Here is a 22,876-nt window from a genome sequence, read left to right as displayed (position 1 = left end):
CTGGCTTTAAGTGATCCACCTGCCTTGGCCTCTCAAAATGCTGGGATTGCAGGCATGAGCCACCATGTCTGATGGAGACTGTCTTTCCCTTGGTCTTCTTTGGGTCTCTATCCCTCCCCACTGTCAAGCTGATGGCCGTGTCCCTCCATGCCAGCAACGTGTGTGCCTCTGTCATTCTCAAGGGTAATAGCAGCTTACACCCATCTCATAGGTAGCGTAGACAGTTGTTTATATTATTCATGCCTCTTTTAAAAGTAACTTCTGTATACCTTTTATTTTAATAAAAAAGAATTCATAATTCAATATAATTGGAAACACTTCTGAATATTTCCTGAAGACTCTTAAGGATTATTCAGGCTGCATGGTGTGGGGAAAAACCAAGGCTGGGTCTTAGAGGGTTAAAAACACCTGTCTGGAAGGGGACCCTGAAGATCGCAGCTCATCTCAGGGAACTTGCCCTGAGCATTAAGGCAGGAAGCCACCTAGAACGGTAAGGATCACCCCGAACTCGGGAGGCTTTAGAATTTATTTTTTCATTAATGAATGCTTCAGAAAGTGCACTGTCCCTAATTCCCTTCTTTGAAAGATGGAAACTTTAATGTGCAGTTAATTAAATGTTGTGTTGATTTGCAAGCCCTGAGCTCTCAGAGGCCTTGGGGAGGTGGAGGCAGGTTTAGAAATCAAACAACGGGCGGGACTGGCTGTCCCAGCTCTGACCACAGTGCAGGCAGCACTGTTTGCTGCAGATGCCCAGGAGGCGTCCAAGGCACCCCTGTGACCGGACCCGCGGTTCTGAGCCTTGGTGATTCGTGAACGGCTCTGTTTACCATTGAGAGGAGCAGAGCCCAGGCAACAGGTCCAGGCCCCGGCAGGGAGGAGGCTGGCCTGAGCCTACATCTCTCTCCTGGCTGCCTGGCTTTCAGAAGCATTCTTTAAACAGTTTTTTTTTCCTAGTGCTTCAGCAGGTCTTTGTGCTGAGAGGAGCTGTGTCATGCTGGAATTCTTTTCACAACAAACTAAAGAACCCAGCTGTGGCGCTGGATGCAGCCTGAGAACCTGCAGGCTTTCTGTATGCAGTTATTTACCAAGGGGAGCAGTGAAGCTGCTGAGGTGGGTTTACTTGTGCAAATCCTCAGTAGGCTTTGCAATGCTGGCAGGGCCAGGGTGGGGGACTGTGGGCATCCACCCCCTAGTTGGGATGGGGTGGGGTGGGGCTGGATGGAAATGCAAAGGCACTTAGAGATCGCAGAGTGCAAAAGGGCCGCAGAGCTTATCTTCCCTCTCTCCCATTTTATAGATGAGGAAATGTAGTCAAGAAATTGAGTAGTGTGATTTTGCAAGAAAAAGTGTGGATTGCTCCAAATAACTAGCGCCTGTTAGCAGTGACAAGTTTATCATCCATTTGGCCCTGGCTAAAGGCACAACTTATGCAGTTACCAAATGACAACTTGCAGGGTTATTGCTACCAGAGCATACTTCCTTCATCCCTGCTCATGGAAAGAACAAAGCATCAGTACCTAATGAAAATACGCTTGCTTATTGTTTTGGCATGGGAATCCCTTTCTTGTAACTCTTCTGCGTGGTCAGCTTGTTTACGATGCCCCAAGGAGTTGGTGAAGATCTGAGGATTGGCTTTGGAGGGTCCTGGCAGTGCTACTATATTCTTATTATGAATAAAAATTTTAAACCCAAGCTGATAAACATATTTTTTTTTCACACTGAATTCATCAGGAATACATTAACATTTTCTAAAAGGTAAAGACAGAAAAAATGAAAGAATTGAAAGGAGAACATTAGGATGTATTTGGCCACTAGGATCTCTGTTTCCATCAGCTCCTGTGCATGAGCCAGAACTTTACCCCATCTAACTAATGCGCAGGGAATTAGCCTATGGAATAATGATGATTCCTGATGAACAGAATAAGAGCTTGTTCCCGTGTATTCACAGAGCCATTCATCCTAAGAAAGAAATCTGGAGTGAAAGCGCACAGCATATTTTGCATAGGTTCTGTAAAAGGATCCAGGCAAAACAGGCTTTGCAACATTAGTTATGATCATATATGGAAAAAGCAGTTACTTTCTGGGGTGACATATGGCTGAATTGGTACAATGCCCGGGAATCTCAATGTCCCCCTTAGAAGGGTGAGCCCTGGCTTCATCCTTCACCCACATCGTCAGCGGGACAAACTGCACAGGCAGCACGGGGACAGATCACCGGTAAAGAAAATCCACCTGTGCTGAGACCAAAGCTGCTGCGGGGCTCTGGCAGTTGGCAAGTGCCAACGTCCCCTTCTGTGATCATAACTTTTTCTAAAGCAGAAAAATTGTGAATGGAGCCCAAGCCTGTCTGCTTAAGATTCAGGCATGGTGACATTCTGTAGTAAACAACAACAGCGACAATGCTGACAAAAACACAACACATTTATCGTAAGGGCCATTCCACCCTTAGATGTTGAAAATGTAACCTTGCCCTGATACTATTCTGTAACCGGTAAACCTGTTTCCAACATAACTAACACAGCCAAGCCAATAAATTGAGACTTCTTGTGGAAGAGATGGGGAATGTGATCACTTGAATGTGTGATATTCATTCATCCACTCATTCATTTTGCTGACCATTTACTAGTTAGATTAACTCTCCTGAGTACAGCTCTATGTTAAGCAGTGAGGACTCGAGATGATTCTTATCTTCAAGTCATCCACTCTGGGGATAAAAAAAGATGTACAACTAAGCTGCAGAGGGACACGTGCTTTCATTATGGGGGCACCTGGAAGAGAATGATAAACTTCTTGCAGTTGGCCTTGGGAAGCTAGGAAAGACTTGAAACTTGTAAGTGGTCCTGGGAGCCACTGGAGGTGGGAGGGGCCAGGGCCCTTAGGCCCGGATCTGTCTGCCTGCCTGCCTGCGTGCCTGCCTGCCTGCCTTACTGAGGATCGGGGCTGGGTTACTGCCTTACTGTCTACAAATGATGGAGCCCTTCCAGTTTCAGCTTCCTCACAAGTAAAATGCAGACAGCAATGCCTCCTTCCAGTGACATCATGAGGATTCAATGGGAATTTTTATGAAAGCGCTTAGCAGGGTTTTTGGTGAGTGCTCAGAAGGTGACAGTTTGGTGAAGCCAGGGCTCACCCTTCTAAGGGGAACGGAAGCCTGGGCTGAGAACAGGGGCCGAGAGAGTCACAAATGGTTTTCAGCTGTGGGAAGGCCCTGCTAGATTTACTTTTTACAAAGAACACTTTGGGACATCTTGGTGTATGGATTAGAAGAAAGGTCAGAAACTAGTGAGCTGTGGGCCGCATGTTTAGCAGGGGGGATACTGAGGCAGTGCACAGACGCAGTTGCCAGGGTGGCCTGGAGCTGGGGAGAAGGAGAGGAGTGGATTGGAGATGTGTTTGGAAAGTATTAAAAGGACAGGCAGGGGTAAGGGGAGAGAATAAGAGCGAGAGAAGAAGCCAGGTGTTGATGAGGAGGTGATGGCAATGGCAGTGCCTGAGAAGAGCAATAAAGCCAGGAGCCGGTGGTGGGAAGAGGGAGTGGCTTCTTTCAGAAGAGGAGCCTCCTCCCCAGCAGTAAGCAAATGCATTAGGAATGTTCCTCCTCCCAATCCAGAGAGGGACTGCTGAGATGATTCCTGCCTCCCGACTCCCGCCTCCCGACACCCGCTGTTCTCTAGATCGGTTCTGCAGCGCTTTTCCTGTGCCATGTGCCCAGATCTGAGCGAGGCTTGGGAAGATGCGAACGGGCTGCAAAATCTGTCCCCAGAACAGGAGATTAAGAATGCTCGCTGCGGGGCTGAGCTGAGTCCAGGGAGTGCTAGAGTTTAGCAGTCTCGCTGTGCCGTGCCTGGGCATTTCAGACTGAGACACCGCTGGGCCTGCCTGTTCCGCAAGGTGGCTGAGGAAGGGAGCCAGAAACGCCGCTGCAGGGCCGGCTGCGGCAGTGGCAGAAAGCAGGCAGAGGCTCTCTGGCCACTTCTCTCCCCTGGAGGCCTTCCTCCCTCTGCTTCCAGCCCCACTACTGTGGGACAGTTGCATCCTGGGGCTCTCTGTGGCTCCCCCATCTGTGCCCTGGGGCAAGCATATGCGACCCGTCCTCGTTCTCCGTCTAGGACAGTCAGGCATTCATCAGTACTTGGTGTGCACCTCCCAGTACCAAGCTCCGTCCTGGTCACAGGAGAGCACTCATATCCATACAGGTGTGGGCCCTGCCTTCCCTGTGATTTGGGCCGGAGAGGAGCTCACTACCTGATCCTTTCCCCCAGCTGTGGCTTAAGGGGTTTCTTCTCTTGCCAGAGCCCTTCCAGGCAGGCAGCAGGTCCTGGCTTGTAAACAAGGGGCTCCTCCTCCATTTCGGAGCCTCGGCTGCCCTGCCTCTTGGTGATCTGGTATTCTGGTAGTGCCTCTCGGGGCCCTGGCTTAAAAGGCTGAGAGCAGCTGTGTTCTGGAGATCAGCTCCAGGTTCTCCTGCAGAGAGCGGGCTCCAGGGACAGGCAAAGGGCGTGGCTTCAGAGAAGAGCGAGGATCTTGCCATGTCTTTTACAGGTTGGTGCAGACTTTTTAGCAGTGTTAAACCCCTGATCGCTGCCATCAGTGGTGTGATTTTAGCAGATGCTCCCTCAGTACTTTACAATCAACCTGCGCTGAGCACTTTGTGCAGGGGTGGGGCCTGGTCTGGGGGCTGTCAAGTGCTTTATCTTATATAGGCCTTACCCCTAGATCCTGGAAAGGCAGAGCGAATTTGGAACATCTGTGCTATAAGCATGGAAAACTGGGACTCAGATCAAAAGTGTAGTTCCTGGTTGCACGGCTGATCGTGCGTGGGTGTGGTTTTTACCCTGATAATTGGATTCTGAGTACATAACATGTTATACTCTGACCCATGCTCTCTTCCTGAGTTCTTGAGTTTTAATGATTTCATTTTCCACTCTTTTTAGGCGCTTTGGCAAAGGAGTATGAGTTTTGGGGATACTCAAGGAAGAGATACCAGGTAGAGAAAGGAACAGGGCTGAGTTCATGGACTCTCTCTAAATTGAATGAACCTCATCTTACATTCAGGTGGGTTATGGCATGTGTCAGGATTATCTTTCTCTATAACAATGATGAGCAACATGCAGTCATCAAGCTGTAGGAATGCAAACATTGATCTAGTAAGTTCAGGAGCAAAAACCTCAGTTCAGGTGGTGGAGCCCTTTGAACACAGCCTCCCTCATTCAAGTTTCAGCAGTAGCTGTCTCTCCAGCCAGAGCTCACCCTGCCAGGCTGGGGCTGAGGAACCATCTACCAGCCCAGGATGGACAGAAGCTGACCCAGAGAGATGGCATCTGAGGCCACGTGCATGCAGCTAATGCCCCAGATTGGGGTTGAGAGAGACATATAGTCCTCTGTCCTTTCCACTCATATCTTCAGGAAAGGATCTAGCAGGATGTTCATTTTTCACTATTTTGTGAGTAGTTAGTGGAGGAGGCAATGCCACCAAGAAAGCATTTTGCTACCCTTCCTTCCTGTGTACTAAAAACATTCTGCATATGAGCATTTTACATATAACTCCTAAAAATACGTAGACCATACGCATTTTTATTTTTTCTCAATTTTACTTTATGCAAAAAAGACATCACACTTTTGCCAAGCATAGTGGCTCATGCCTATAATCCCAGCACTTTAGGAGGCCGAAGTGGGTGGATCGCAAGGTCAGAAGTTTGAGACCAGCCTGGCTAACGTGATGAAACCCCATCTCTACTAAAAATACAAAAATTAGCCAGGTACAGTGGTGGGCACCTGTAATCCCAGCTGTTAAAGAGGCTGAGCCAGGAGAATCACTTGATTGTGCCACTGCACTCCACCCTGGGCAATAGAGTGAGACTGTCTCAAAAACAAACAAACGAAATGACATCATATTTTAAATTCTTAGTGATGACAGTGAGACACCTGAGATGGTTCTGGTGGAAGATGTAGGTTGTACTGTACTTGGCTTCCAGAAGGTCAGGCCTCCCTGTGTCTATGGGCTAGGAACTGGTAGGCACTCATTCCACTGGGTGTTGGAGGTATGACCTATGGCTCCTGTGAATTGGAGGTTTCTTGCCATCTCAAGGTCCTGAGCCTTATGTCGTGGAAAGACACAAGCAACAGGGAAGGGATGGTCAGTGGAGACAAGCTAGACCAGATTTGTCTACAGTTCTGTCCTGAAGATGGGCAGAGCACTTATTGTGCCCAGTAAGTTCTGTTTCAGATACTATCCTACCTCTGAGGTTATATCCCTGGAAATATTCTTTTTTAAAAAGTTTAATTTTTATGAATACATCATTATCGTATATATTTATGGGGTACGTGTGATATTTTGGGGTACACGTGATATTTTGATACAAGCCTACAATGTGTAATGATCAAATCATAGTAATTGGGATATCCATCACCTTCAGCATTTATCATTTCCTTGTCTTAGGAAGATTTCAATTCTACTCTTTAGTTATTTTGAAATATGCAATAAATTGTTGTTAACTGTAGTCACTCTATTGTGCTACAGAACACCAGATCTAATTTCTTCTATCTAATTGTGTTTTTGTACCCTTCAACCAACCATTTTTAACTCCTCCTTCCCCTCTGCCCTTCCCAGCCTCAGTCTCTGGTAACTGTCATCTATTCTCTACCTCCATGAGGTCGCCTTTATAGCTCCCACATATGAATGAGAACATGTGATATTTGTCTTTCTTTTTTTTTAATTTTTTTGAGATGGAGTCTTGCTCTGTCTCCCAAGCTGGAATGTGGTGATGCTATCTCGGCTTAGTGCAACCTTTTGAAATATTCTTATAGTACAAACTATTGCCACCTTCTGCCACAGCTGATACCTGTAGGATAATTATTCCAGCTTCAGAGGAAAGCAAAACGATGACCAGAGACACGCAGATATTGTTCTCGTTGTGGCTTTCAGTCAGGTAACAACAGGGATATTGAGGGGAAACGGGAAGTACATTCCAAAGGCAAATTTGTGACAACGCTTGCTCGTGAGGCCCGCACTGCTGCAGTGGTCTTTTCTCTGGTCAGATTTTGAGGGGTTGCCACCTCAGAGTTGGTCACGAGAGCCAGGAGTTTCTGGAGGTGCGTCCTTTCTGGCATGAAGACCCTGATGGGTCTGGCAGGCTTTCCCACAGCAGAAATGTTACTGAGGGGTTCCACTCATGAGGTCAGCCAAGGAAGTTCCTTGAGGTGGAACCAGTGTTTGATCCTCTGTATGGGCCTACACTAAGTCTAAGTTTAGCTGGGGTAACTGCTCAGATGGACACTGTGACCTTCCTTAGCACGTGGGCTGTTAGGGCTCGGCGTGAACTTGTTGGTCACCTAAGATGAGGTATGTAGTACTTTGGCCTTTGAATGACTTATTTCCACAACTTAACAGATTTCTCATATGCAGGGAAAAAATTGCAACTTAGACCAAGGACTTGCAAACTTTATCATTAGTACCTCTGCAGGTTTTTAATCCCTTTGGGGACAGGAATCATGCCCTTCGATCTGTGAATTTCATGCAGCACCTACTAGTGACCAACACTTGTAGGAGTCTTCACCCTAATAGGCACTTTTCCACCCTCTTTAACATCACCACAAACCTAGGACGGATGTATGGTTCTTACCATGTTTGCCCTGTAACTGAAAAATTGATTCTGAGCATATGACTTGCTCAAGATCCCATGCTGGCAAGTGTCTGGGCTAGTCTTTGGCCTTTGTGCTCTCAATCTACTCTTCAACCCATGTGGAAATCCAGGTGGTCTTGGGGAGGATTTGTGGGATGAGGTAATCTGGGAAATTTTCTCTTGGCGTTCATCTTAGGCTGAATCCAGGGAATGATGGGCCCGTCCCCCTAGGCAACCTCTACAAATGTCCTCACAACCCTCATTGCCAGGAACTCTTTCTTTGCTATTGAACTTAAATCCATCTCACACAACGTTAAGCTGTAAGCTACTCAGTGCCTATTAGATAAGGATGAAGTTGGTTACAATGCTGTGTGTGTAAATCTGCAGTTCTTTGAGAAGTCTCACACACACACACACACACACACACACACACACACACCAATTCCTCTACATGCCTTCCTTGTAATATAGTAAAAAGCTCTGAGTTCTGACTTTAGGATTATTTTCTTTTGTTTGGAAAACATTCCCGAAATCAAATCTAAGTTAGCTTTCGATTTCTCAAAATTAATATTTTTCTAGCTGATACAATTTCTGTATGTATATTTTATAGCAGAAATAAATTACAGAGTTTTAAAAGCCCTGGCCCATATAGTCTTAAAATTATGAACTAGAGAAACTTCCTAAAGAATACATACCACATGTAATAAATTCTTGGAAAAGAAAGTGTCCATGAGCTTGAGTTAGGTGATATTGTCTCCCTAAATTGTAAGGCATTAAGAACCAGGATTTCGAATCTGGAACAATGTGTGCCTCATAGCAATTTGTTCTACATAAGAGGAAAAGCTGCAGCGCTTGGCTCTGTTCTACTTTTATTTCCATTGTGGATTACTTTGTGTGTTTTAATGAGACCCTATTCAGAAAGTAGCCAGAGCTGTGCAAGTCTACAGTTGATTTCCAGTTGGCCAAAATCTGAAGTAATGGGCATGGGAGCAGGAGGGTGAAGAGAGGGAGGCGGGATGGGAGCAGAACCCCCTAGAACCAAACAGAGCTTCCCCTGCCTCCTTTCAGCTGCCTTTGCTCCTGCCCTCGGCTCTGGCCTGCAGGGTCACGACTTCCTGCAAAATAAGACTTCTAGGGGAGGGACTCCTGATTTTTTTCTGCTAGAGGAGGTAAGAAAGTTAAGCAAGGGAGAGGAGAAAGGGAGACGAGAGGAATGGAGAGGAAGGAAAGGGGCAGGAGGCGGGGAGCAGCTGTCAGGAGGGAGAAGAAGCAGAAAACACCAGTTCCACCTCCAGGCTGCTAAAAACCTCCTCCATAGATCTAGCCCCTGAAGGAGCTGGCAGTGTGGCCCCCACCCCTCTCAGCCCCCTCGCCCCATCCCAAGGCACTGAGGTGGTGATGAGGAGCACAAATAGCCCCACTCCTCAGAGTCCTTTACACTATCCACTCCCTCCCTCCATGCCCATCCTCAGGGCACCTAGTGAGGACCTCCTGAGCCTGCTCTCCAGTGGGGCAGTGCCCCCCTTGCCTCCTCCTCCAACCTCCACAGGCCTCAGCAAGTCCCTTCTCCCACAGCAGACACCCCGGCCCACTCCTCCTCACCAGCTGCCTCTCCTGCCACCCCTGCCTGGAACCCCGTGCTTTTGCTGCCCAGCCATGTTGTCAGTTTCCCCACACAAACCAAGGAATGCGCAGGTTGCTTCCTGAGTCTGGGATGACAAACACACCGATCACTACACCAGATCACTCCAGTGCCAGGCATGGGCTCAGCCCTTGACACGCACGACCCTACCAGGTGGGCACCAAAGTTACCTCTGTTTTCCGGGGCTTACACCGAAGCTTGGAGAGACTAGCCGATTTAAGGGGAGGATGGCTGGCCTGTGCAGGAAGGTGTAATAAACAAGGAAAGGAACACACAGAAAGAATGAATATACATCTAACACCTACTAAGTACCGGGCTATGCTAGGCATGAGCATTCCTTCCGGATCTAAGATGCTGTGATTTGAATGCCAAGCTGTCATATTTTTCTAAAACAGAGATTTTTTTTTATCACTGTTTAGTGAGAAGAGAGACATTTCATCTTCCGCAGACTTTATTTTTTTGCTATTTAAGCCACAGCATTTTCTGGTTTGATAAGGTAAAGGGAGTCTCTCTCACCTGCCCCTTTTCCTATTGTCAATCTTCCTTTTTGTTCCTTTGCTTGCAGCTGTTCATTGCCTTTGAGTCACACAGAACCACTTGCAGGAAGAACTCCAGAGAATTTGGGAAGAAAGGGGAGAGAGGGCAGACAAAAGGTGCGTTTTTTTTTGAGAACCAAGAAAACATAAGGAAAATTAAAGATGTTCTCAAGTGTGTCGGCCGCTGCCTGACACAGGTATTTCTTTAGATGGCTTTGCTTCCCCTCCCTCATGCCTAGCCAGTTCTTCATCATTTTTTAACATCTCTTTGGGGACAGGGACATGAAAGTGAACTGCAGGTCAAAGGCAGGAATTGTGGGTTCTGGGCCTCTTTGTCGGATGGCCCCACTGCACTTTTGTGCCCACGCCTTCCCGGGAGCTGGCACGGTGGCTCAGCGCTCCAGCCACATCAGCCTCTCCCGGATGACAGCATCACACCTTCCTCCATCCCATTTACATTTCAAACTGCCACCCGCCTGCTCTTGATTAATTATTTAGTAACCCTGGCCACTTGTGAGCCTTTCGGAGCTCATATTTCACGTCAAAAGTCCAATCCCTTTTTATCCAAATCTTTCCCTGCATCCGTGTAGTTTTCTGCATGAAGTGCTATGGTATTCCTTTTGCAGCCTCAACACCCAAGGTACTGGTGTCCCTTCTTTGTGACATTCAGCCACCAGGCGTTCACGAGACCAGAGTCTACCTGCCTGACTCCTTCCCTATCTACTTCTGACTTTGGTCAATCTATCATTATTATTGTTAGTATTTTAAGACAGTATCTCACTCTGTTGCCCAGGCTGGAGTGCAGTGACATGATCATCACTCACTACAACCTTGAACTCCGAGGTTCACAGGAGCCTCCTATCTCAGCCTCCTGAGTAGCTGGGACTACAGGTACATGCTACTGCACCCGGCTTAACTCTATTTTAAAATAAGCAAAGAAAGCAATCTGGAAGGTACAGCCAAAGGCTCTCTTTTCTCTTTCCTTATTGACGGCATCTGTGTGAAGGAGTGGGAGAGATATGGGTTTTAGAATTCAAGAGCGTTTCAGTGTCTTCCTGGCCCTGACACTTCTTTGCTGTGTGAGATACTGGGTAAATTGCATACTATGAGCCTTACTTTCTTTATCTCTACAATGGGTATGGAAATATAGAGGTGCTAAGAGGTATTGATGAAGTACTAGCAAGAACAATACATACTGAGTTCTGACCATGAGAATTTAATGACTCTCAAACAGTGCAAGTCAGGTAGCCTGCACAGGATCAGTTGTCAAGAACGGTTAGGATGGCCAGGCATGGTGGCTCATGCCTGCTATCCCAGCATTTTGGGAGGCTGAGGTGGGTGAATCACTTGAGGCCAGGAGTTTGAGACCAGCCTGGCCAACATGGCGAAACCCCATTAAAAATACAAAAATTAGTTGGGCATGGTGGTAGGCACCTGTATTCCCACCAACTCAGGAAGCTGTGGCAGGAGAATCGCTTGAACTCAGGAAGCAGAGGTTGCAGTGAGCTGAGATTGTGCCACTGCACTCTAGTCAGGGCGACAGAGTGAGGGTCTGTCTCAAAAAAAAAAAAAAAAAAAAAAGAACAGATAGTTTATACCATTACACCTTTACCCTATGTAAGATTCTTACCAATTCTGATGTGTGACAAGGTATGAAAATTCAATGGTAAATGATAACTTTCCAGTTTGTATCTTTTGAACCTTGGAATTCTATTTCTTACACTAATTAGTTGTGTGACTTTAGAAAATGTATTTCATTTTTCTGGGCCTCAGTTTCATCATCTGCAAAATGGTCCCCACTAAACCTACCTCTGAAAGGTGTGAAAAAAATCAAAGAGCTAAGGTAGGTTAGCACCCAGCACATAATAAGTATTCAACAAATGGTCTTGCTCTTTTGACATCATGGTTATTTAACGTCTGTTCATAGATAAGATTTTATCAATTCTCAATGAAAGCAACAAAGGAAGGTTCATATTTTTCCATTTTGTTACCAAAAATACTATTAGATTTTAAAGAAAACAGAGCACATCTTTCACCACATGAGAATAAGAAATCCACTCTTTTTTGGCAAGCAAAAAAAAAAAAAAAAAAGCCATAAACACAACTGACATTAATTCTCTGTGCATATTGCATCTTGCCTCCCTGTTTTACAGTTTTCAGAAACCAAGCGTCCATCTGTCTCTAGAGACCTATTCTAGGTTCTAGAAAAGAAAACACCCTCTAGATCTGGTAGCGCTTTTGATTTGGCTGACTTAAGGCCCCTAGCGTGATTCCTCCTGCTGGTGCGTGCGTGAGGCCAGGATGCTGATTTATGGCTGCTTCTGCTCTGCCGGTTAACCCCGTCACAGGTCACTCTGCTCTGTTAATTACATCCTAACCTTCCTCGGCTCTTCTGCAGTGAAATCGCAGCAGAGGGGACAGTGCAGCTTGGTGCGCATTGCTCATTTGTGCCCACGTGGGAAGAACTGCCAGGATGCCCAGGACACCAACTCCCTGGCTTCTGCAGTCCTGAATCAGCACGAGAGCTGTGGGTCTGCGTCCCCTGGCTGCATGGCTGACTGTGTCTCTGTGGAGGGACCTTTGCTGGAGAACACTCACATGTTAACTTGTTTCTTCAGTCTAGGCCTTTTTTGGCCCCGTTGGTTATTCATTCTGGATGATACACCTCTTATTTCAGTTCAGATGTTTCACGGAAGAGGCATTGAAGAAAGAGTGGATGCCCATGTTTGTTGGCAGTAGGTAGCATTTACTACTCCGGCTGTAGTAAAAGAAAAAAAGGAGAAATTACATAGATTCTCCATCTTTAAGGAAAAAGCAATTAAATCACCAAAGTCAGATTCTCAAGTAATTGCTGGGCCTTCGGAGGCGCGGGCGAGGTGAAGTGTGAGGCCCCAGGTCTCTGTCTTGTGTAGGGCTGGCATTGCCTGCTGGGGACTCCGAGCAGAGGCTGTGCCAGGGAAGGCAGTGTGCAGGGAGAAACCCAGAGCCTCTTGCCAGCCTCCCCTCCCAGCTGCCATCCATGCACTTGTCCCAGCTTCCTGGCTGTCCTGAGGCCAGGCAAGAAGGAGCAGGGCTCCAGCTACAGAAGTTATAGGAGGTGGCTCTCAGAGCCTTGATTTCCTCCACTGGAAATACTGAGAACAGTATCCTCCAGGCCTACTTTCCAAAAGCCGTTATGAAGATTACCTAGACTCATACCTGTGAAGGCTGGTGAAAGAATAAAGCAACCTAAACACACAAGGTGTTAAAAATATCCCTTCCAACTAAATAACAGATCAGTTTGTATCCCAGGCTTGCCCGACAGAGGCAGTCACAGTGGAGGGGTGGGGGCCCTGGGCCTTACCAGGTGACCTCCCATCAGTCAGGAAGACGATGACATGTGGCAATGCCCAGCACCACCTGGCTAGGATCACTTCTCGTGCCTTCCTTTCTCATTCTCCAGCCTGGGTCGGTAGCACAATCCAAAGAGCCAGCAGGCGGTCTCTCCCGGTCCACGGAGGCAGAGGAGCTGTCTGAACGTGCACAGCGGCCCCTGACAACCCGGCCCCGTATCAAGAGCTGCCCTGCACCCGGTGATCTCTGCAAATCACTGCTCACCCAGAAGGAAAACCAATTTACATTGGGTGAGTAACAGAGAATGCCAAGTTCGTGTTAGGGGATGATTCTTTTGGATGAAGGGAGGCCAGAATCCTTTTCAAATAATATTTTCTTTGTATGTGTTCCCACTGCAGAATAAGGTGCTCCTTAGGCCAGCTCTAGGCAAAATTGAGAAGCTCCGTTTCTGCTCCCTCCATCCCCGCTTTTTGAAGAATAGATCTGTGAAAACTGTTACAATGTCCAGACAAGATGGACAATAGTAGAACTGACATTCAATCTTCATTTTGAAGAGCAGTTAAATGGGAGTGAGATTATAACACTGTTAAAATAAGATTAATGTTATAATAAATGCTAGCATCCCAGAACAATTGAATAGAAATATAATGAACAGCCAAGGCTGGTAAGTGGAAATGTCATCAACGGCCACATAGGTAGAGTAAGTTACTACCTTTGAGGATTGAGTTGGACTGTGCATAAAATGAGAGATCCAGAATAACTGTGGCTTTGGCAAGATAGAGGTTTATTTCTTTCTTACATAAAAATCTGGACACCCTCCTCCCCTCTTTTCTCTGTCTCCTCTGGAGTGGGGGCGACTTTGCTTATCTGACACACTGGACACTGGGGTGTCTGGCCTCCATTGCTCATTGCTTCTTCTTTCTTCTGGTTCCACATGGGTTTCCATTCCCCAGGATACATCTAGGTCCAAGATGACTGCTGTAGCACTGCCCATCACGCCGGTATTCCCTCTAGCAAGAAAGAGGAGTGACGAAGATGTGGCAAAGGGCAGATACCTGCTGTCTCTTAAAGAAGGTTCCCAGACGCTACAGCACACACTTTCACTTATGTCCCACGGGCTGCGCCTCGGTCGAGGGCCATACCTAGCTGTCTCTACACTGTCGGCCAGTGCCTGCAAAAAGCAAGTACTGTAGAAGAAGTGGGGAATACACTGGCCACCAGCGATGATCTCTGCCGTTTGTGTATTTTCCAGATTTCTGGGAAGTGCCTCTGCCTTCCCCTGCCTTTTCACATCTCCCAGTTCACTTGGCTGATGCCTGCATTTCTCAGTCGTTGTTAATTCTCTCACTAAGACAAAGTGAACTTTCTCATGTTGAGAGACCGTCTTGCTCCAGGTCACTTGGAGGGTTCCCGGCACCGATTTGTTCATTTCCCAATATTTCCCCAGCCCAGCTGGGCTGGTTTCTGGGTGATTCACCTCCAAGATAGCTTTTTTTTTTTTTTTTTCTGTTGTCCACACTCTCAGAGGGCATTAGCTAGTCAAGCAGACAACATTCTCCAAGGCTCACTGTATGCTGGCTCTGACACTTAGTTTCACATTCTTATTCTCACTTAGTCTCCAGTACAGCCCTAAGAGATGATTGCTCTTCCTAGAAATTAGGATCGAAGTTGTGGTTCACACCAGTGTGACCACATGCCCTATCCCTGCTGCCAGTCATTGTGCTGCACTGCCTTTCCTGTATCCTGTATGATCTCTGTCACCACCCCCACCTGATAAGTTAGGGAAGGTGAGTAAGTGTCCATGATAGGCCAGATGCAGTGCTGAGTCCTGGGGAGAAGGCACATTTCCCTAGGTCCTAGTTCTCAAGATGTGTGTGTAGAGCAGAGGGGAGGGGAGCTGGAGGAAGCAAAACGCAATTCCCATATGATATAAGGCCAACTGGGATGTCCCCTAAGAAGTGAAAGCATACCCTTTCACTGCAGGTGTTCAGGAGATGTAAGGTTGAGACATCTGAAGGGCAGCATGAAACAAGGCAACTACTCTGCCGTAGCTACTCCTCCTTTCCTGTGGCTTGGCTGGAGGGCTTCACCAGTCCATACCCAGTCAAGTTAAGTTCCTTACTGTGTGAGCCAGGGGTCAGCTGGGCCCCTGCCATAGAGGATCTGGTCAAATTTGACTGGAATTCTCATTCCATGGCCTTGGCAGAACTCAGAGTCCTTCCTGCAATTTCTATTCCTTAATGCTTTCTTCTTTCAGCCTCCCTTCACCTCAGTGCCTGAATGTCACCTTCCTAGTCCATGCCATTATTTTCATGGAAGGTCATTCTCAAGCCTGCTCTCAGTTTAGCAGCTTTATCGGAGAATCATTCTCCAAGATAGGACCCCCTCCTAGGAATCCCCCTAGTCTTCGATTAGGCCCACCCTTTTTGCCTTTTTTCTCCCTCCTCTGGGATAACTTCATCTTTATGTCTAACACATGATTCCTCAACATTTGTGATTTTTATACCCAACCAATTTATGAAAGTATTTTCCTCACGAAAATCTGATTTCTCATGCTATAAGAGATCCTGGAGAATTAAGTCTTTTTCTCTTGTTACTCTTGATGTTTTGGTGACTGTATTGGTGCAGCAGAAGTTAATCTAAATCTCCAGATCAAAAACCAATGCCATGATCTTTTGAAGGTGGTGATGAGAAATCCTGGTCCCTCATGTGGGTCTGGGAGGCAGGGCCTTGGGATTATGGTGAGGTCACTGGGAGGTCCTAAAGCAATGGGATTGGCTACTTGTCAGATGTGGCTGTTGCTAACAATTGTGAAGATGGTTGTAATGAAAACGCCTGCTCCACAGAGTATGAGTTGGGCCATGGATGGAAGCCCTAGAGACACCTAGTGCTCACCACATCCGGGTATTCATTCCTTAGCACATGGGGAGACTCACGTTGCCCTGAAAGTAGTTCAAGGTCATCTAACCAGCACTGCCCAGTGGACTTTGAGTAAAGAGGCATATCATTTGTGTTCTGAGGCACTTAAGAGTCTCCCATGCTCTCTCTTCCCCTGGGAGCCTGGTGTTGAAATGATAGCAGTGCAGAATGGAAAGACCTTCGATCTCTAAGACACCAGATGGAAGAGAGCCCTGCTGACCTGCACCAGACTTTGCATGAGCAAGATACAGGCTTCTATAAGGCTGAGCCCCTGCTACTTTGGCCTTTATTTGTTACTATAGCATAGCATAGTGTGTCCCAGCAAACACAGATCATATGGAAATTTATATGGTTTTATTCAGCTCTGCCACTGGAGTATTTCTGGATATTTTGTAGCTTCCAAAGTTTTGCTGGTCAGAGGATGTTTTGGAAGAAGAAAGATGATTTTTTTCTTTTGTATTCTTCACTTATTTCTGTTGTTTTTTTCTTAAGTGGTCATCATTTCGAAGAGACCAGGTAATAAGGTGACAGGTACTGAAATAGAAAGACCCACAGACTAAATTGGAGAGAAGCATTTGGTAGGAAGGTTTGCAAAAAACCCCTTAAGCCTCTGCTTGCCTAATTGATATGCTGTTCTGGAACAACTCAGCCTGACACAGGTGCTCCCGCAGGTTAGTTAAAAGGAGAGTGCAGTGCAGAATCCATATGTTACCATTCCGCCTTTCAAAGCAGTGGAGAATCTGAGGCTCTGTCTCCATTAGTAATCACCAGACATAACAAACACATATCACACCAGGCGCAAAAATCCCTGGAAGATACTCGGTGTCCATTCTGCTCTACTGTGAATCTGTTCTTAATCTTGGCAAAATGGGACTAGCGGTTGGAGAAGGAGAAGGGAAGGGAAGGAAACCCCCAATAAGATTCGGACAGCAGAGAATTAACATCATATTCTACTCTTGGAAGCTTAAAGAGTGCCGACACAGTGCCTAATAAAGCATAAAGTGAATATTTATGGATCTAATGGTGACCGTGAGTTAAGAGAGTGAACATATCAGTTATCATTGGAGATTCTGGCCATGAAGAGAGGTGGTCAGTATCATGTAATGCAGCTCACCGCCTGGCACACACATGGCGAGATCTGGGGCAGCTAAGCCTGCATATGTTGTGTGTAGTTTAATCCTCTGTTCCATATTCTCTGATCCAGTTCCCGCGGGCGTGGACATTCCAGTCATAGAACAGCAGCTCTACGTCATGGAGGCTCCTGAAGAACCCAAACTACCCATGAAAATGCAAGTGAAAAGTCCTGCTCTGGTATGTGACTGGCGCTGCTTCTAGAAAACCCCTTTATTAGAAGGCAGCATGAAACCAGCGTTGGGATATAAGGGGCTATCCTTTGTTAAAAGAAAACCTCTTTCTAATACTCCTAAACAAAGAGCCAGAGGTCCTGTCTAACTAAATGCCACCTTTCTCTGATTCTTGGGGCTTCGTCTTCAAAGACCAAGAGGATCCTCCTTCAGCTGAAACCTCTCAGAAAGGGAAAGGTTGGTCACGACTTGCTCCCCCAACAGGGAGCTTCAGGCACTGCCAACTGCGTTCATTAACCCATCTCTGACAGGTGAATAAGTGAGAGCTCCCGGAACTAAGATGCCAATTCTCCATGTTGCTGGTTTGCCAGCGTTTACCTCTCTTATTGGTAATGGAGAGAATCAGCAAAGAAATCTTTCCTTTTCTTTCCAGGATGATCTTCAGGAAGATTCCTGCTAGTTTATCTCAGAAGAACAGCAGCCTGTACATGAGCCTGTTCCCCTTGAGAATTTCCTCTTCCTTCGGCAGTATCTTGAAATGGCCACATTTTCCATACCTATGACTTCCTATCAGCTTTTCAAATGCTCCACTACAAACTAAGGTTATTCTAGCATTGACAATGTGATCTCAGGATTTCCACAACTAGCTTTCCTCAAGATGAATATTGGGATGAGTTCGGCAGCAGGCTATGTGATAAGGAGCGCCGGCATGGGAGTCAGAAAGTGTTGTGAACCCTATAGAAATGACATCACCTGTCTCAACCTCATTGTCATCAGCTGTAAGTGAGAGAGTGAATGAAGAATGCTTCCAGCTGTTAAATCCTGTAAGTCAAGAGAACCTGTGCTCCAGAGGAGAACGTGTATATTGGCAAAAAGGTATTTATACATCCTTCGCCATACCTTTGTAGATGAGTCTGAAAGAATTTTGAATTCACCTAGCAATTGCACTATCTTGATTTCATATGGAAAACAAATTTTCAAGAAGTTAACCACAAGGCTTGCACACTGGCTCGTTTCCAGCCTTCGCCTCACAGAGTAGATTAACTATTCCAGACAATTACTGTCAAGCAAATGAACAGGTTGGGAATTCTTAGAGGATTCTTTTTTTTTTGTTGTTACAGCTTATGTAGTTAATTTGAGAGACCTCAAATGGAATGGTTTTCATGAATAATTTAAGTAACTATTCTATTTATCTAGTGCTGGTTGGGTAAAAATTTATAAAAAATATGCAAGTTGGGTCAACTGACCAATTTGAAGGAGAAACATGATTTTAGCTTTCTTTTACTTTCTTTTTTCCCTAGGACCATAGCAATTAGAAGAATTGCATCATGAGTGTGAGCAAATAAGTCACCCAATCCCAAACCAAAATTAATTGAAAAGCAAATCATCACAACACCCCCACCTCAAATTGAGGGTTATTGGGAAGTGGTGTGTATACATAGCACATCTTATAAAATGAAATAGGCAGGATATAAACTTTCTGAAAACAAAATCCCTCAATTAGGACATTCTCCATGTGTGTGTCATTACCTTGATAAAATTAAGACTTGACCAGTGGCTCAATAAATTTGGAGAAAATAGAAACAATTAGGTTCTCACCTCAGATCCATAATTTTTAAATTTTCTTTTATATTTTCAGATTTATGGTCTTAGTGCAGGCTAGGTATTGCATTTTGACAATGAAATCTGAAACAGCTACAATTCTAGATTTTGTAAATTCTTTCTGACCGTAGCATGGCTTAGTTTAAACTATGATTGCTGTCTCATTGGTCAAACTGTTTGGACAGAAAGTACATTTTATTGAGAGGTCAGTTCCAAAAGGCATGTTTTGAAGATCTTTTTCAAATGTTCAAATTATGGATAGCTTAGTTTATACCCTTTACCCTAAAATGAAAATTCTGGCATTCTTATTAGCCTTTTCACAAAGCAAGTCTTTAAAGCTTCCCCAACACATGTGAATACCAAATTTTATGAGGATTCAAGACCAGCCGGGAAACTTTAGCAAAGACTAGATTTCAGAACAGCAGATCTTTAGTTGTGCAAAGGACATTGCTAAACTTCTGGGTTGGAAGGTATCCTGATATACCTAATTCTATTTATGAAACTGCATATGTGCTTTGAAACTCCGTTTAGATCCAGCTCTTTCAGCTAGAGATGGAAACCATATGTGTGTCTAAGGCCCTTATGTTTTGCCTTGGAGAGTCTTAGATTTTGTTTTGATTTCCAACTTGGCATCGTTTTCAGATTGGGAGGCATCCTGGGTATGTCCTTGACCCTCTGTGTCATGCAGCAACATTTTCGTTAGCCATTATTACTCTTCTTAGATGAGTCCCATGGCCATATGCTCAGAAAGGTGTTGTGCCTTTCATTCTCAAAAAGTTGTTCTAAGCAAAACAGAGATCCGAAGAAAATATGTGGAACATTCAGGCTCACAGTCTTGTACATAGGTAAAATAGTTTTTTGTTTATCGTTTATTTGAATTAATCAGGTCTTCTTTTCCCCTTTATTCCTTATTTCTCTTATGGAAACTGGACTAAAGTTTCTGCTGCACTGTGAACCCAGGAAGTGTGAACACATCCCAGTGGGCAGACAGCTGGCTGCCTACCAAATCTATCTTCCCATTCTTTCAACGGAATGGTCTAGCCCAATATGTGACCTCTCAGTTGGAGACTATGTTTCAAGAGTCCCTTGCTGGCGAGTGTCTGAGCCCCTTCCAGTGGAATGTGAGCAGAAGGGATAGGAGACGTTTCTAGGCCCAGCGTCTGACACAACCTTCCCTGTGGTTGCTGCTGAACTGCAGAGCAGCTGAGGACCAACCGGCTTTGAGCATGCAGATGCAGGACTACTGAATGAGAGATGAAAAAACTGCTTTGTCCTTGAAATGAACTCTTCCTCTAAAATCGTATGTAAACCTTGGGGCTCATGCATAAGAATTAAAGAGAAAGAAGAAAAGAAATCCCTTTTTGTTTCCTTGCATGGAACAGAGACATGGAGGAGTTTGGTGTCTTAGTAAGTAGTAGTAAGTAGTTGGGTTTGGCTGAAGTGCGTGCGCGCGCGCGTGTGTGTGTGTGTGTGTGTGTGTGTGTGTGTGTGTTGGGGGCTGGGACCCAGGATGAGGGGTTGTAGAGTACAGGAGGCTTTTTTTGTTTTGTTTTGAGATGGAGTCTTACTCTGTACCCAGGCTGGAGTGCAGTGGCACTGTCTCGGCTCACTGCAACCTCTGCCTCCTGGGTTCAAGTGATTCTGCTGCCTCAGCCTCCTGAGTAGCTGGGATTACAGGTGTGCACCACCATGCCTGGCTAATTTTTATATTTTTAATAGAGACAGGTTTCCACCATGTTGGTCAGGCTGGTCTTGAACTCTTGACCTCATGATCCACCCACCTCAGCCTCTCAAAGTGCTGGGATTAGAGGTGTGAGCCACCATGCCCGGCCTCTTTTTTTAATTTTAATTTTTTTTTTGACACAGGGTCTCACTCTGTCACCCTGTTTGGAGCACAGTGTTTTGATCACAGCTCACTGCAGCCTCAACCTCCCTGGCTCAAGCAATCCTCCAACCTCAACCACCTGAGTAGCTGGGGCCACAAGTGTGTACCACCATGCCTAGCTAATTTTTTTTTTTTTTTAATTTTTGGTAGAGACAGAATCTCTCTGTTGCCCAGGCTGGTCTTGAACTCCTGGGCTCAAGCTATCATCCTGCCTCAGCCTCTCAAAATGCTAGGATTATAAGTGTGAGTCATTTCACACAGCTGACAGACCTCTTAGTGAGCACAACAAGGGCAAGCGCTGGGGTCAGATTCCCAAGGTGGACCCACATTTGAGGGATGGTCGTGGTCAGAGAAAGTGTAAGGCAGTGAAAGAGTCCAGGAAAATAATTAAGAAGTAGCAGACGCTAGAGAAAATGGTACCAGGAAGCCAAGGAAGAAGTTTCCAAGTGACAGAGATATTTGCTACTCCATTTTCTTTTTGAAATGAGAATAATGCTTATTTTTCTTCTGTAAGAGTTTTTTCTTCTGAAATAAAAAGTTTTCAAAGGGAATTCAATGAAAACAATTAACTGATTTATTCTTTGGTCCTCGGGCGTGGTTCAGATCAGTAAATATCCATATCATGTGCCCAGTGCTACCTGTGACTGTCTAGCTGCTCCAAATACTTGCTCTCCCTCTTTGAACAGTACTTTTTCCAAGCTGCTTTAAAGTTCTAACTTTTTAGCAATAATTTAAGTGGCTTTATTATTGTTGAGGAGAAGATGGTAAAGTATCAGAGAGATAAGAGAAACCGGATCTATAGAGTCAAAGAAAAGAGAAGCAAAGGAAAAATTATTTGGATGATTTAACATGAGTTCCAATTTTTTAAAATTAGATGAAAAATTTTAGACTGGGGCAATTGAGAAAATTGTTTCAAGACTTCAGAATTTATGGGTTAGGATGTGCAGGAATGAGGCCTGTGTTTCTCCAACTTGTCCTGTCTTATTTGACCAAAAGCATCATGGTGAAAGGTGCAGATTTGAAAATCAGGTGCCCTGGAGTCACAGCCCTGCTCAGTCACTCATTAGCTGTGTGACTTCAGTCAAGCTAGTCAGCTTCTCTGTGCTGCGATCTCTTCATCTGCAAAATAGAGATAATGACAGAATCCGCCCAGGTGCTCCCCAAGGTGGAGTGTGGACAAATGGATCTATCTGTCTGAGTTGCTCATCTTTTTTTTTTTTTTTTTTTTTTTTTCCCAAGATGGAGTCTTGCTCTGTAGCCCAGGCTGGAGTGCAGTGGCATGATCTTGGCTTATTACAACCTCTGCCTCCCGGATCCCAGTTCAAGCAATTCTCCTACCTCAGCCTCCCAAGTAGCTGACATTACACGAATGAGCCACCATGCCCAGCTAATTTTTGTATTTTTTTTTTAGTAGAGACGGGGTTTTACCATGTTGGCCAGTCTGGTCTTGAACTCCTGACCTCATGATCCGCCCGCCTCAGCCTCCCAAAGTGCTGGGATTACAGGGGTGAGCCACTGAGCCTGGCTGAGCTGCTTGTCTTAGAAAGGGATCCCAGATAGCAGGAGAGAGAGTTAGGGGAGGTGGGACAGGGACAGAGGGAGGGCCAACCAAAGGATGTGTGTTAAGATGGCCACTGCTGTGGGTGACAGATTGCTCCAATGTTAAGGACTTAATCTGTTTTGTGAAGACACTGCATATGGCACCAGGCTATTCACTTTAATCAATCTTTCATAACATCCTCACTGTCCCTGTCACATCTTCTGTCATGTCTGCATGTCTCTTTCTTCTTTCTCTTTCTTTCCATCTTTCCTTCCTTCCTTCCTTTATTCTTTCTTTCTTCTTTCTCTTCTTTCTTTCTTTCTCTCCCTCCTTCCTTCCTTCCTTCCTCTTTCTTTCTTTCTCTCTCTCTCTTTCTTTCTTTCTTTCTTTTTCTTTCTTTCTTTCTTTCTCTTTCTTTCTTTCTTTCTTTCTTTCTTTCTTTCTTTCTTTCTTTCTTTCTTTCTTTCTTTCTTTCTTTCTTTCTTTCTTTCTT

The 22,876-nt window shown here is 45.5% G+C and overlaps 3 long non-coding RNA genes across 3 annotated transcripts; 2 read left to right on the top strand and 1 right to left on the bottom strand.

Moving 5' to 3' along the window:
* The first annotated feature begins 6 nt into the window (after window positions 1-6).
* LOC116534831 lies at window positions 7-1,692 on the top strand. The gene is made up of 2 exons (XR_004261905.1): window positions 7-1,110; window positions 1,298-1,692. It is a non-coding gene; the product is annotated as an uncharacterized LOC116534831 (long non-coding RNA).
* Window positions 1,693-6,716: 5,024 nt separating this feature from the next.
* LOC116534830 lies at window positions 6,717-20,612 on the bottom strand. The gene is made up of 2 exons (XR_004261904.1): window positions 20,575-20,612; window positions 6,717-6,787 (listed from the first exon to the last, which is right to left on the bottom strand). It is a non-coding gene; the product is annotated as an uncharacterized LOC116534830 (long non-coding RNA).
* On the top strand, window positions 11,346-20,312 carry LOC116534829. The gene is made up of 3 exons (XR_004261903.1): window positions 11,346-13,423; window positions 17,790-18,232; window positions 19,896-20,312. It is a non-coding gene; the product is annotated as an uncharacterized LOC116534829 (long non-coding RNA).
* Window positions 20,613-22,876: the final 2,264 nt, after the last annotated feature.

This window comes from Sapajus apella, unplaced genomic scaffold (genome assembly GCF_009761245.1).
Source record: "Sapajus apella isolate SASKATOON/1434 unplaced genomic scaffold, GSC_monkey_1.0 scaffold89, whole genome shotgun sequence".
Lineage (NCBI taxonomy): Eukaryota > Metazoa > Chordata > Mammalia > Primates > Cebidae > Sapajus > Sapajus apella.
The sequence above is the reverse complement of the archived record's forward strand: the minus strand, read 5'-3'. Positions and strand labels throughout refer to the sequence as shown.